The sequence below is a fragment of the Pogona vitticeps genome, chromosome 6, assembly GCF_051106095.1.
Source record: "Pogona vitticeps strain Pit_001003342236 chromosome 6, PviZW2.1, whole genome shotgun sequence".
Taxonomy (NCBI): Eukaryota; Metazoa; Chordata; class Lepidosauria; order Squamata; family Agamidae; genus Pogona; species Pogona vitticeps.
This window is the reverse complement of record NC_135788.1, coordinates 99,726,327-99,741,498: the sequence shown is the minus strand read 5'-3', so window position 1 is coordinate 99,741,498 and position 15,172 is coordinate 99,726,327.

Sequence of the window (15,172 nt, the reverse complement as noted above, 5' to 3'; positions counted from 1 at the left end):
AAATTCCATTTTGAGACTACAGTTCTCAGAACATCCCATCTGGCTTGTTGTTGTCCAAAAAAAGTAACCTTTACCAAGCCCTGTTGGACAACAGTGCCTATCAGCCCCACCGGCACAGCCAGTGGTGGAGGACGATGGGAGTTGTGGTCCGTCCGTCCGTCCGTCCGTCCGTCCGTCCGTCCGTCCGTCCGTCCGTCCGTCCGTCCGTCCGTCCATCTATCTATCTATCTATCTATCTATCTATCTATCTATCTATCTATCTATCTATCTATCTATCTATCTATCTATCTTCTGCCTTCAATTAGCTGTCAGTGTGACATATCTGGCTCTTTTCCTCTTCACTTTCATACCAACAGTTTTGTGCTGTAGGTGGTAAGGTTGGAAGACTGTGATTGGGCCAATATCATACTATGAGTTATATGGCACAGTCTTTACAGGAACCTCGTTACTCACAAATTCTAATCCAGCACTCTCATGGCCACACCACACTGCCTTTCTGTGTGGAGTTCACAGTGGAGTTTGGTGGGAGCTGCCATACTGGATGGCCCTCAGCAGAGCTGGGGAAAATGATCTTTTCTGGCCTACATTTCCCAGAATCCCACAAGTTACTGACTGGAGGATTCTGAGGTTTGTAGCCAATAAACAAATAAACATTTCAAGATCTGACTTTAGAGGGAAATACATCGAGTTTATGGGCGATAAATTTCACCATATGAAATCCTAATTCCAGAATTTGCGGCAACATGCCCCTGAATAACTATCAGTTACTGGAGAATAATAGTAGAATAAGAGTACAGTATTACATTAATGTCCTGCTTGTGGGTAGGGACTTTCTGACTACAAAGCTCATATTATTACGTTCTTCATTTTAAATATTTAAGGTATCAATACTGTATGTTCAATTGTTGTTACATTTTTTATATGTATATATTGAAGTTATTTTATACGTATTTGTAGTGGTGTTTATTGTTTGACTATGTTGTGAACTGCCCAAAGTGGCCTTGGCAAGATAGGCAGTATAAAAATAAATAAATAAACACATGGTTCTATGTGCTAGACAGACACCTTACAGACACCTAAATATGGCTCATTTGGGAGAAAGGCCTAAATTGGAAGGCTTTGAGGCCTAGCTGGGCCTTGTTCCACCTAGTTTCCTGTTCAGAAGGAAAGCTCCCAGCTACTGCTGGGCCAGGAATAGGAAACCTGGGTACAGCTAGGCCTAGCTGGCCCTCAAAACCTTCCAGTTTAGGCCTTTCTCCCAAATGAACCACATGTAGGTGTTCGTCAGGTAGAACTCTCAAAATAGAGAATTATAGAATTTATAGTCCAAAAAAATAAAATAAAATTCCCATCCATACTTGCTGGTATAAGAGAGGCTTGTCTTTGACCAGTGCAGGAAACATGAATGTTGGAATAGGTAATTTCTGTGCATGATTGGACCTTGGGGAGGACACGTTGTGAGTTATGGTGGCTCCATGTCCCATAGCATCAGGGAATTAAAAAATTACAACACAGTTTCCAGAGATCTTGAAACCTGGCCACTTTAGTGCCTCCACAATCTCCCTTCTCTCCCTTCTAATGCGCCCCTTGAAGATCGTTACAGTTTCTAGCGAGGGTTGGAGGCCAAAGTCATTGGGTTTTATGTGCCAGGCAGTCCCATCAATTATCTTCATAGTTTCCCATTAGACATTTCATTATGTCCGCTTTTCTTCCTTTTCGTTCAGAAAGATAGGGAATAATCTGAGGCTCTTGTGGCAGAAATGATTTCTCTGAAGTGATGGCATTAATGGAAGTGACCCAGATGCCTCATGAATCAAGTTAACATCACGATATTAAAATAAAAATAATAAAATCTGGATTTTCTTTTCTTTTTTTAAGCTAGAGTGATGATCTTCGCAAATGTATTTTTAGCAAATGTTCCAACTTTTAAAAAATGTAATAAAAGGATGTAGGGAATGGGAGGGGAAGAACACCCACCACTTTTCTATTTTCCATATTTTACTGTTCCTCATTGATATCCAAATAGCTTTTTAAATTGGATACTCTTTCAAGTGAACCTCCGTTCCAGAGAATCCTGGGAGGGGGGTGGAGGGTGATGCTAGCTGGCAGATAATTACACACACAATGATACCAGGCTTCTGGTGCACAAGATGCCATATGGGGAAGTCATTGAGCAGGTTCCCACGTATAAGGCCAGGTTACAGGATGTTGCCCACATAACAGGCTTTGGCAGAATTCACATACCCAAGTCTAGATTATATTTCCTGGATCAGGGCAAATTAAGCACATGCTGGAAGTTGAGCACCACCATGTGTAATGAGTAATGTGAACTAGGCAGATAAATTATCAGCTGGGCCAAGGCCAGGGACAGACAGGTGAACAGAAGAGCTTCTGAAAGGCATCTTGGGCAATTATGTCATGGCAAAGCAATAGACAATCAGGTAAAGGAAGATTTAGATGCAGGGACTGACAACTGTACTGCCAGATAAAGCTTAGAGAGATTTAGTTAGCAAAGCAACCAGATAGGATGGTTGTTGTGGGTTTTTCGGGCTCCTTGGCCGTGTTCTCAAGGTTGTTCTTCCTAATGTTTTGCTGTGGCCAGCATCTTCAGAGGACAGGAGTCAGAAATGTTAGGAAGAACAACCTTCAGAACACGGCCAAAGAGCCCGAAAAACCCACAACGACCATCAGATCCCGGCCGTGAAAGCCTTTGAGAATACAGCCAGATACAGCTGGGTTAGGAAAGGAGCTGAAGGGTGGAGGTGAGGTAGTTCATAAAGAGACAAATTATGGCTTTGTTATTAAAACTGATTAGGTCTTAAATATGAGAGACATCAGAAAAGACTTGGCCAGGGAAGCACTAGAACTGCAGAGCTGGAAGAGACCCCGTGGATCATCAAGCCCAGTCCCTGTCAAAGAAGCACAGTAAGGAATTGAACTCCCAGCCTCTGGCTCTGTAAAGAGATGCCTAAACAACTGAGCTAACACGAAGTTTACTACTGTACATCCTTATACACCTCATTACCAGATGTTGCTATAGATAACAGATAAAAATGACAATGCTTGGGTAACACAGGAATGGGATTGTCAAGCTGTTGCAGGCCCCTAGTCACAGAGATAAGGAGATGGATGTGGCTGTCATAGAAATATTAAGAGTTGTTTCTGAGGTCAGAGTCTGTCAAGGAAGAAACCGGTTTTATACCCATTAAATCAGGGATCAGGGAACTTTTTTACCTTTTGCCCCCCCAAAAAATTTATATACGCTGACTTTACCCCCTTGATTTGAAAGGAAGGAAATCATACATTATTTGAATTCAAAATCTTATTGAATCTATTCAAAATTACTTTGAAAGCTTCAACTTACTTGAAAACTTCAGATTTTGGAGAAATGATGTTGCTTCATCTTGGATATGAGAGCATCAATACTGGGGCTCTGCTCATCCTCATTACCCCCAGGATTTTCATTTTTACCCCATTTGGGGTAATTTACCCCTGTTCCCTGACCACTGCATTAAATACTACAGCAAACTGGGTTACCAGCCTCCCATCTTTAGTGAGGGAACGTCACAGTGTCTTCTCTCTGTCTTAACTTTTCCAAATAACTACATCTTGACATATAGACTGATATACAGACTTTTAGTTCCACTTCTTTTTTCAAATTCAGTGTTGTTGTTTTCTTTTGTTAAATACAAATAATACTAGAAGTCTTCTGCACTCAGAGGCCAGCATTAAAGGTTTCAGTGACTAACGTTCTTTCCTGCCGACTGATCCTTGAATGGATTTCCTGGAACAACAAACAATTCCTTGTTACTTTTTTTAAAAAAAAATACCAAAGTAGTTACTCTTTTTCAGTAGCCAAAAGCTCAGCACTGGCCCACTGCCCTCTTCTTATGTAATTACTAAATAATACTCTGATGAAGAAAAGACAGAGAAGAAGAGATTGTGGAGGCCAGGATTGTCATCAGCATGTAGTATCTTCTGCAACTGCCAAGCACCCGGGGCTTACTGGGACCTATCCTGGATGGCAAACTCTAGTCCTCTTACTAGTGGTGCCTGTTCAGCAATCGCCATTATGACCTACTGTTCGTGTCTCCTATGACCAGAGCCATAAGACAGGATGAACCCTTTGCCTCAGGAGTCTGAACATGAGGAGCAGTCATTTATGCCCTAGTCCGAACAGTCAGGATATCCACCAGCTCTACTAAGATCAGCTTGCCAGCTGTCATGAATCCTTCACATAATCCCCTTTTATAACAGCTTCACTGATAGCCAATCTCTTTCTGGGTACAATTCAAAGTGCTGGTTCTAACCTATGGAGCCCTAAATGGCTTGGGTCCAAGCTATCTCAAGGACTATGTCTCCCTTTATGAGCCTGCTACGGTGTTAAGATCCATCAGGAAAGACCTTTCTGCCAGTCCCACCACCTTCAGAGGTGCATTTGGTGGGGACATGGGAGAGGGCCTTCTCTGTTGCTGCTCTCAGACTTTGGAACTCCCTTCCACAATAGGTTAGGCTGGCTTAATCTTTGCTATCCTTCTGCAAGCAGACAAAGAAATGGCATAATTTCACCTTCAGCTGTGTAAAGAGGACATGATATTCCTCTAAAACAAAGTGGAGGCCATTGTTGAAGGCACTTTATTTTAGACCCCGCTAACAAGATGGTTTTTTAAGCAAGAGACCATTGAGTCACTTGTAGTTTTGCCTGGAATAGCTAGTGTGGGAAAATGTCCCCCCCCCCCCCGTAAGGCATCTGGGTGCAGATTCTTGAGAGCTCTGCTAGCCTCTCTTCTGCTGTGGTAAATGATGCATCTGAAAGGGACTTTAAAGATCATCCATTCATATCCTTGCTGAGTGCAGGAATGTTGCACCCTCTCCAGCTCCTGCTGAAATACTGTATCTCCTGAGGGGGGGGGGGGGAAAGAGATCACTATTCCCCATGGTAGTCTGTTTGCTAAGGCTGCTGACGGGGACTCTGTTGCTGGAGGAAACCCATATTGCTGTGTGCCTTTTCAAAACTTGAGCAAGCCACGTCGGAAAACATTGGTGAATTTCTACTCCTCTGGGAGAAATCTAGTGAAAAGACTGCAGATCCCATTATCCCCAGCCTTTGGCCATGCTTGGTTGATGTTGTAGGTCATATATTTCCAACCTGTGCTTTAACTGCTAACCTACATAGCACTGGTTCTCTCTTACCTATATAGTCTTGAAGCATTTCATCACAAAGCAGAAACATTACATAGTTCTTTATCCATCAAGCGACTCAGTGTAGGAGAGATTTTTATTCTTGAAGGCTTTCACAGCCGGGATCCAATGGTTGTTGTAGGTTTTGGGGGCTGTTTGGCCATGTTCTGAGGGTTTTTCTTTTTAATGTTTTGCCAGTCTCTGTGGCTGGCATCTTCAGAAGAGAGGAGTCTCTGGGTACAGTATATACAACAAATGTTACGGTCAGCAAAGGACAAAAGGAACCCCCTCACCACTGCAGGAGTATACCGGATACCTTGCAGTTGTGGCCAGGTATATATTGGAACCACAAAACACAGCATCCACACCAGAATCAAAGAACATGAGAGACACTGCAGACTAAAACAACCAGAAAAATTGGCACTAGCTGAACATGCCCTGAAACAAGCTGGACATGAAATTTTGTTTCAAAATACATACTAAGTACTGGAAAACACCAGTAATCATTATGTTAGACTGCACAGGGAAGCCATTGAAATCCACAAACACCAGCAGAGCTTCAACAAAAAGGAAGAAAGTCTAAAACTCAACAAAGCCTGGCTGCCAGCACTGAAAAATACCGCCTGCAAAAGGTCAACAAACTCTACCCAGCCACAAAGACTGGTGATCACTGAACACAAAAGACCAGCTAACGACACCCATCAATCACAGTGACAGATCATCTCTCCCCCTTATCACAACAATACACCCACAACAAAAACCACACTGATCACCACAATCACCCAATCTCCTGAAAAGGACAAAAGCTGATCCCACAGCTGTAAATACTCAACTATCCCACAAACTGCACCAGAACACAGAGTTATGACTCCTGTCCTCTGAAGATGCTGGCCACAGAGACTGATGAAACGTTAGGAAGAAAAACCATCAGAACACAGCCAAACAGCCCGAAAAACCTACAGCAACCATAGGAGAGAGTTTACTCAGAGGAGAGGTGAGATGTACGCTTGCTAACTGTTCTTTATTATAGTGGACAATTCCTTAAAAACTTAAAAGGAATAGGTGTCAAACCTAGAGTAAGTTCAGTCCTAAACATCTAAAATGAGAGGTACTGGAGCACCATGACATTGAAGTGTAGTGGTTGCAATGGTAGACAGGGATTTAGGAAATGAAGATTCCTATTCCCATTGCATCATGAAATTCTGCTGGTCCCCTTGCACAGGCTTGTTATTCTCATGATAAAGTGAGGCTTGGCCTCCTGCACAAGCTTGTTGTTTTAAGGGTAAAGTGGAGAAAAGGGAAAGCGAGTGAGAGATGAGGAAAGGAGCCATTTCCTGACTGTAGGAAAGGTGGGCTATAAGTAGTAAGTCAATCAATCTGTGCAACATTGGTTGGGGTGGTGAGGAATTCTGCCATGTTCTAAGGTACCTTCTTCTTTGAGGGTAAACGGATGGATGTTCAGAATCAGACAGTGATTCTGAACATCCGTTTCCAAGACCATTAGACTTTCCCTCCCCCTGATTGTCAGAGCCAAAGGAAGAAGAGAAAAGAAAAGGAGTTTATTTTGCTGTTGCTTGACTCACTGAGGCCTACAGGTTTCCAGAAATTCTCAACACCCGTCTTCCTCCATCTCCAATCCTACCCCCCTTGTAGAAGAGGAGGATAAAGTCACTCAGTATTAGAACACATTTGAAACCAGAGAGCAGGCGGATAAAGCCAGGAAAGAACAAGAGGCCTTTTTTGAGCTTACAGACAAAAACCATTAGAATGCCCAACAGCTGGGAGGTGAAGTCAGACGAAAATGAGCCCTGAAATAAACCCCACTTCCTGGTGGAGGAGAAGGAGTTGACTCTGGAGCAACTTACCATACAGGCATGGGGGGGGGAGAGGGAGGGAGGGGGCATGTTGGAAAAGGGAAAATGCTGTCGGCCTCTGCCAATTTTCGGTTGACTTGCACCTGGCAAGACTGCGAAAGGAAGCTTTTCAACTGACAGCGTATCATCTTGAAACGGTCCTGAGTAATGTTTAAGGTGGCCAGTAAGACAGCATCTGCCCCCTTACAGGACCTGCATCCACCAAAAAAAGGAGAGAGAAAAAGGTCAGTGGGAGGACAATTGGACAGACATTTGTCCCACTGTGTAGTCAGTCTGCCATGGGGAATGGCTGGTTCACATGTTTTTTTCTCATGATCATGTGACGTAGTTGCTGGAGTGAACCACAATGACCCTAAAGTGTTCCTTCCTGCACCTTTCTGAGCTCCTGTCAAGGGCTTCTATTTTTTGATGCAGCAAGGATCATTCTGGTTTAGTCTCTTTCCAGCACATGTGATCATTGGGAAAAGACCAAAAGCAAGCCTTCTGGCTGTCAAGGGTCCTTCCATTTTTAGTACTGTATCTGATATCATGAAGTGGCTTAATAAGTGAGCCACTCTATGACACCAGCAAATTGAACATTCCCATCCCCCATGCATATGTGTGGAAGCACCTCACCCACCCGTGAGTGTGCCCTGCCCATGCATGCATGGGCATGAGCACCCCCTGCCCCCCCATGTCCCCCTGCCCCCCCACAGACCCCTGCCCCCTCAACCAGTCTGTGGTTTAGAAAACATTGGGGACCACTGTTTTAAAGTAGTGGTCCCCAGCCTTTTTGGAACTGTGGACTGGTTGGGGGGCGGGGTACCCCCCGCGCTTGCAGATGGCCATGGCATATTCACGGATGGGTGTGGCACTCTCTCACACGCATGCGCGGGTGAGCAGAGCGCACTTGCGGATGGGCGTGGAATCTGAAGGTGTTGTTTTTTGTTCCTCTGTCTCTCTGTCAAGGAACAGAGGAAGTGTTTGCTTTGCTGATATCCTGAAGTGGCTTGCTTATTAAGTCACTTCACAATATCAGGCATTCAGAATGAAAGGAGTCGGAGCAAATAGGGTCATTTGAGCTCTGATATGCCATTTGGATGCAATGATTGCACCAAATGGCATATTGCACCTCCACCAGATCCCATGCAACCCTATTTAGCCTGTGCCAGCCTGCTCCAAAATGAGCAGTGTATGAGCCCTGAGTCTTTTCTAAGGTGTTTGATGACTCCCGTGCACAGATGCAAAATTAGAGGCAATTTTTATAATTGAGGTAGAGTTACAGTAAATTTCACCTGAGTTGGGAAAATTATGACTAGGAAACCCCTGTGCCTGCTGAATCGGTTGTCCAGGTGCTCACGACAAATGGGCAATTTCCAAGCCCCTGGTCTCCTCCCTTATGATTCTTTCTCTTTAAACCAGACTGTGACCAGACAGCCCTTCTTACAGGATAGCAGTTCCCAACCTTGGGTACCCCAGATGTTTTTTGGACTGCAACTCTCAGGAACCCCGGCCAGCATAGCTGGTGGTGAAGGCTTCTAGGAACTGCCATCCAAGAACACCTGGGTTACCCCACTTTGCGAACCACTGATATAGGGGATATGTTCAAAAAGAGGATGGTTCTTTGTAAAGGAGGACACACGACCACCCTGTGAATATTTCATTTTTTTAACTTCTTTGCAGGCATTATTTCTCAGAGGGAGGCCACCAGAGCAAAGCCTGAAAAAGTTACTTCCTTAGGCCCCTGGCCATAGTAGTTTGGGTGATTCCAGGAAAGGCAGTCCAAAAACCACCACAACAAAACATGCCTTTTCTGAGCACCCCCAAAGCCCCCTTTCCTCCCCCAACTTTGATTTCTGTTGTCCAGCTAAGGATGCTCTACCTAAACTCCATTTTCATGTTTCCTGTGTCCGTGACTTCAGAACGAGGAGTGGGAACATTAGGAAGCCAAGTAGATTTCATTAGTGCCGGAAATAGCGATTTTGTGCGACAAGCCACATTGTCATTAAATTAGCAGCGTACAGAAATATGAGGTCAGAAAACTTCAATGAGAGAGAGAGATCGAGAGATCAGTAGAATGGGTGAAAAACAGGGATCATTTGATCACCTTGGGACTGAGATGAAATGAGCTACACAATATTGTTTTCAAAGATTTTGAATTCTTAATTTTGGATTCTTAACCCACTCAGGGCAAGGAGCGGAAAAGTGAAGGCAAAAGCCAGAAGTAAAAAAGAGGCATGCTAGGTTCTGAAGGGCTGCATTCCCATTATTATAGCTCCTGTGCTCGTGACTCAGGTCACAATGAAAAAGGTTAGAGAAATTCATTAAATTTACAAAGAATTTATGTGAGATAGGAAAAGTTACTTTTTTTGATTAAAGTTCTCAGAATCCCCCCAAGTATGGTCAATATAGTTTAAAAAAGGAACGTTTCCCCTTTCTGAAAATTTCACATTTTTAAAAGACTGTGTGACCCAAAGTGCAGTCTCATGCTTTCAATTTCAGTTCTCTGAACGTTGCAGTGGTGGTCTCCACTCAAAAGATGCATAGAGAATTGTGTAAATTTGGGGACAGTCATGTAAATAGGCATATATTGATAGAAATTGATGTGAGCAATGAACTAGATTCCCAATCCGTGTTGGGCTTGTGCAAGGTGTGTAATTGGTGCACAACTGGGTATACAACATACATGTGACAGATATCTCATCAATGAATCACTATTACCTCCATGATTCCTATTGCGTGCATGTAGGTAGCCAATAGAATCCTGGCCATTACATTGAAAAATGCTTTATGTTATAAAAATGGCAAGCAGAAACATTCACAGTGAACAGAATTTCATATAAAAATACATATATCTGGGGATGTATACAAAGGTTTCTAATATTTCTAAGAAAACTAAAGTCGGAAATGTTCCTGAACCTGTTGCCACTTAGTGACAGTGGAACATTTAGACAACAGTAGGATTTATCCAGGCATTGTAATGTACCTTATTAAAGGCTGATGTTACCAGTATTTTCCCCACAATATGCGTAATATTTGCTTGTCTTGATTGACAAAATCCATGACTTCCAATGCCTCTTAAAAAAACTTCTGAAGCCATGATTTATTTTTTATCTCCTTTTGTTCCAGAATTTAGTGCTATGGTGCTTTTCATTGAATTTCATGCCTGGGCTAGAACTTCCCAGTCAGAAACTTTCAATTAACATCCTACCAAACCAAATCAAACCAAACCAAACCAAACCACCACCACAAAATCAGGAAAGCTGATTTCTTCAACTTCTTTTTTTAAAAAATCCTTAAAGAAAACAGGTCCCCCCCCCCCCCCCGCACTCTTAACAATGAAGGGTTTGTTTGGATGTGAATCCAAGTTAAAAATACATTACTTTGACACCAAGTAGCAAAAGTAGGAGGGAGATGAGATGTTCTTTCTCAAATTGCCCCTACAATTTCTACATTTAATGGGATTACGGTATATGGCAGGAGCTCTTTGGGTGATTTTGTATATTACTTCATTTACTTCAAACGTGGTACAGTGGTACCTCACAAGATGATTACCCCGCAAAACGTTTTTTTCGCTAGATGTTGACTTTTTGTGATCGCGATAGCGATTCGCAAAACGGTTTTTCCTGTGGGGGATTTCGCTGGACAATGATTTGGTCCGTGCTTCGCAGATCGTTTTTTTTTCTCGTAAGATGACCATTTTTACAGCTGATCAGTGGCTTCGCAAAATGGCTTCCCTATTGGCGATCTTCGCAAAACGGGTGTTTTCGGGACTGATGCTTCGCAAGAGAGTGATTTAAACAGCTGATTGGCCCTTTGCAAAATGGCTTCCCTATGAGCGATTTTCGCTGGACGACAACCATTCCCCTCCATTGGAACGCATTAAACAGGTTTCAATGCATTCCAATGGGAAAACGCTTTTCGCTGGATGATGTTTTCACAAGACAATGATTTCAATGGAACGGATTAACATCGTCTAGTGAGGTACCACTGTATTTTAACCTTTTTTTCCTTTGGAAAGGATTCTTGCTTATTCTCTTGCATGGGCCCTTGGTGTCCCAAAATCCTTCCTTTATAGCAGTAGCTCTTTGAGAAGCTTACAGTGAATTCACTGGGGCTTATTCCCAGAAAATTGGATTAAGGAGACATCTACAGTATCTGTCAGGCAGGTAGACACAGGTTTGGAAGCACTGCTTTTTAAAATCACTATTTCCTGAATCCCCCAAGAAGTTGAGGAATTCTGGGAGTTGTAGTCCAAAATGTGGCTTTTCCAAACTTTGGCTCAGTCTATTTTGGTTCAGCATTTTAGATGAATCTACCCATGTTTGTACATTTCTTCAGTTGAGATGGGAGGAATGGAAATATGGAGTCTAGAAAATTTTAAAGGTGAGGGAAAGAGAAATTGATAGATTTTCACCTACCTAGCCTGATCTAAAAGAAAAGCAAAAATAAACCTTTTAAGGGCAGTCCTTGCGTGTGTCTGTCCTTTCACACACATATGCTGTGCATACACACACACATAAACCTGGGATCACACAGCCAGGTTGTGGCTTTCACGCTTGACCAAAATAATGATTTCCAGTTGTTTTGCGCTTGGTGGGGGAGATGGTGACTTCCAGAGGTTAAAGGTCCCTATCTCTTTATGACAAATGGCTTTAGAAGAGTAAGATGGAGGGGATAAACACTGCCCTTACACTTTCCCCTCCAACTCACACATCCAGGGTGGTGCTGAGGAAAAGTGCTTTCCCACAGAGTCAGTGTGTGACAGCAACAGCTGTCAAAGGAACAGGCTAGGGCAACTGGTTGCCTATTCTAATTACTAGAGAACAGGGGCTGCCCTTTATAGCCCTGCAGATGGAGGGAGACACCACATATAATAAAAATGTCATGAAAAGTTACCTGTAAGGGATGTAATTAGATAGTCCTTCAGGCAGGGGACACCTTCACACAGACGACTATCCTAGGTATAATCATAATAATTGTGTGGCATCAAGTCCATTCTGACTTGTGGTGACTCCTTCCAGGGTTTTCCAGGTAGAGAGTACTCAGAAATGGTTTACCATTCCCTTTTCTGGGGGTGCCCTAGGACTGTGCAGCTTGCCCCAAAGGCCATACAGGCTGGCTTTTCCCCTAGGAAGCACAGTGGGGAATCAAACAGCTAATGTCTAGGTTTGCATCCAGATACTAAACCACTGAGCTATCCAGATATAGAAGGAACATATGGCTGTCCTACTAGTTTGTCTCTCTGGATGCTGGGGAGGAAGTTATTTGCCTTTCTTTTTGGCACATTATCACCTCTGCTTGCTTGGATACTTGTCTGGAGCAGAGATGGGCAAAGTTGTTTGTTTGTTTGTTTGTTGCTGTTTCGGACAGCAGTCGCCAGAATCACCCATGCTAACCTGGCCAGTAGCCAAGCTGGCTAGCATTTCCTGGGAGCTACAGTCCAAAAGTGTAATGTTTTTCCGTCCATGACCTGACGCTATTGGCTTGTAAGCAAATTTGTTCACCCTTGTCAGAGCTTGGAAATTTATTTTTCCATTTGGTAATTCCCAGAATTGTCACAATCGGCATAGCCAAGAAAGTAACTTTTTCAAGTTTTGCTGTGAATATGTGATTGGGTTCCTGCTCCTACATATTTACCACCTCCTTTTGTTGTGCTGACATGAAGTAGGAATATCTTTTTTTCCCCCTTGGTGTTGCCATATACAGTACCCAGTTACTCATTCTGTACCTGGATTCTATTCCTATGTAAAGTTCTGTCTGAGAATTTCTGCTTGTCAGACTAGGATTAAAGCCACAGAAGGGGTTGGCAATATATCTCATGTTGCTCAGTCAGCGAACCTACTTAAGGTTTGCTTTATGTTGTTTGAGCAAAGTCATTCTTGTAGAGATGCTAGCAAGGAATAGAAGAGAAACAATGGCTGAAATCTGGTAGTAATCCACAATTAGTACAGGCTCATTGAATCAATGCTACATACAGAGTGGTTCAATGGGTCTGTTCTAGCTGTGGATTGCAACTGGATTTCACCCAGTGACTTTCTTGTTGCTTTGTTAAGTCTCATTGGATGGCAATCAGAAGGTATTCTCCAGGTCATCTTCCCATTCCATGCGTCTCTCCCCACTACACTGCTCCAGCGTGGCTGCTGACCTTCCCTTGCAGCCTGTGTTGACATAACAGACAAGACCTCATAAATCAACTATTGGTGTTTCACAAAGGGGAGCCATTTGCTTTGAGCCTCCCAGCAGAGAAGGAAAACAGGTTGTGTGAGAGCTTTATTTGTTTTCCTCTCCAGGTTCAGCCCCAGGATGGCTCTTCTCTTGGGCCAAAGACTCAGATGCTACAAACGGAAGATACAAAGGTCAGATGCCACCATGAAATAAGAGGGGACATTTCTCTCTGTCTTTTTGGCACTTGCAATGAAACTATTAACTGGTGATGAGATGGAGGAGAAGCAGGAATATGGAACATATTTTATGGTTCCTGATTGACCAACAAAGCTTGAAAAAAGTTTTTTTCTTCTTCATAAAACTCACAGAATCTTGCTGCCGGCATTTCTTGCTCCTCATTTTTCAATACAGCTTGGGAAAGGTCCTTATTTTGAAATATAACTTGCAAGATTCCCTAACTAGCAAGGCCATGATGGCTCGGGGATTCTGGGAATTGTAGTCCCCCCCCTCAAAAAAAAAAAAAACAGTTCCAAACTCTGCTGATTAATTTATCCCACACTGAAAATATGTGAATTCTACTTGCATTATACTGTCTGGGGAATTATAGGAGGTGCAGTTAATCCCCCCTCCCAATACGTACTCCAAGCTCTGTTGAGCAAATTCTCCTAGTCACAAATGTGAGAATTTTAATCTTTGATTGATGCGAAAACACATCAGTAAAATAACACTTGCAAACAGATTCCTTAATATTTGAGAATATGAAGTGGTGTTGCCATGCCCTTTCTACCACCCAGTCCACTTAAGGCTTGGAGTGAGAAAATGCAGCCCCCTACCCATTTTAACTTGCCAGAAATGGTAGCCACAATGCTTTCCTATTCACTCTGGCTATGCTGAACTTTCTTTCCGATTTTTTCTTCTTTCTGCTTTAAAATGTATTTTACATTCAGCAGATGTGTCTGTATTTGGATCACAATTTTATTGAAACCTTGATCATACCATTATCCAAACCAGAAACATTCATTAAAGCACGCATAAACCCCTGAACTCATTTTCTTGAAATAAGAGCCCTGAGTTGAATTCATAAATCTGGAAGTAAAATTATGGACAGACATCTTATAACAGTATTATTTCAATAAATTCATTATACACTTTGCTTGATGCCTTAGTCCTCAACCTCGTAGCATTGCTACTGTTTGTACCTTCTTACGTGATGCATCAAGAAGATGGCAGACCTAAAGAGCATGGACAGAGTGCAAGATTTCATATGTGCACCTGTCTTTCTAAAAGCCAATCCCTATGCAAATATTACTTGAAATTAGAGTTCATTACAAATTATTTTTTGCTAGCTTGTCTAGTTAAACTATATTACAGATCAGCATTAGGTACACAGAGAGGATGGAGACAGATATAGTCGTCGTGGTTTAGTCGTTTAGTCGTGTCCGACTCTTCGTGACCCCATGGACCAGAGCACTCCAGGCCCTCCTATCTTCCACTGCCTCCCGGAGTTGTGTCAAATTCATGTTGGTTGCTTCGCAGACGCTGTCCAGCCATCTCATCCTCGGTCGTCCCCTTCTCCTCTTGCCATCACACTTTCTTAACATCAAGTTTTTTTCCAAGGTGTCTTCTCTTCTCATGAGATGGCCAAAGTACTGGAGCCTCAGCTTCAGGATCTGTCCTTCCAGTGAGAACTCAGATTTGATTTCCTTTAGAATGGATAGGTTTGTTCTCCTTGCAGTCCAGGGGACTCTCAAGAGCCTCCTCCAGCATCACAATTCAAAAGCATCCATTCTTCGGCGGTCAGCTTTCTTTGCCTAGGACCCTACAAATTCAGTGGGAGGTTGATCCCAATAGTTCTGAAAAAGATTATGGGATGTGGGAGAGGCTACATCCATAGCCTCTGGTCAGGATTGCAGCCTCAACTCCATGCACCATTAGGTGCACAGAAGCATCAGTCTGCTGCTTCAGCGTCT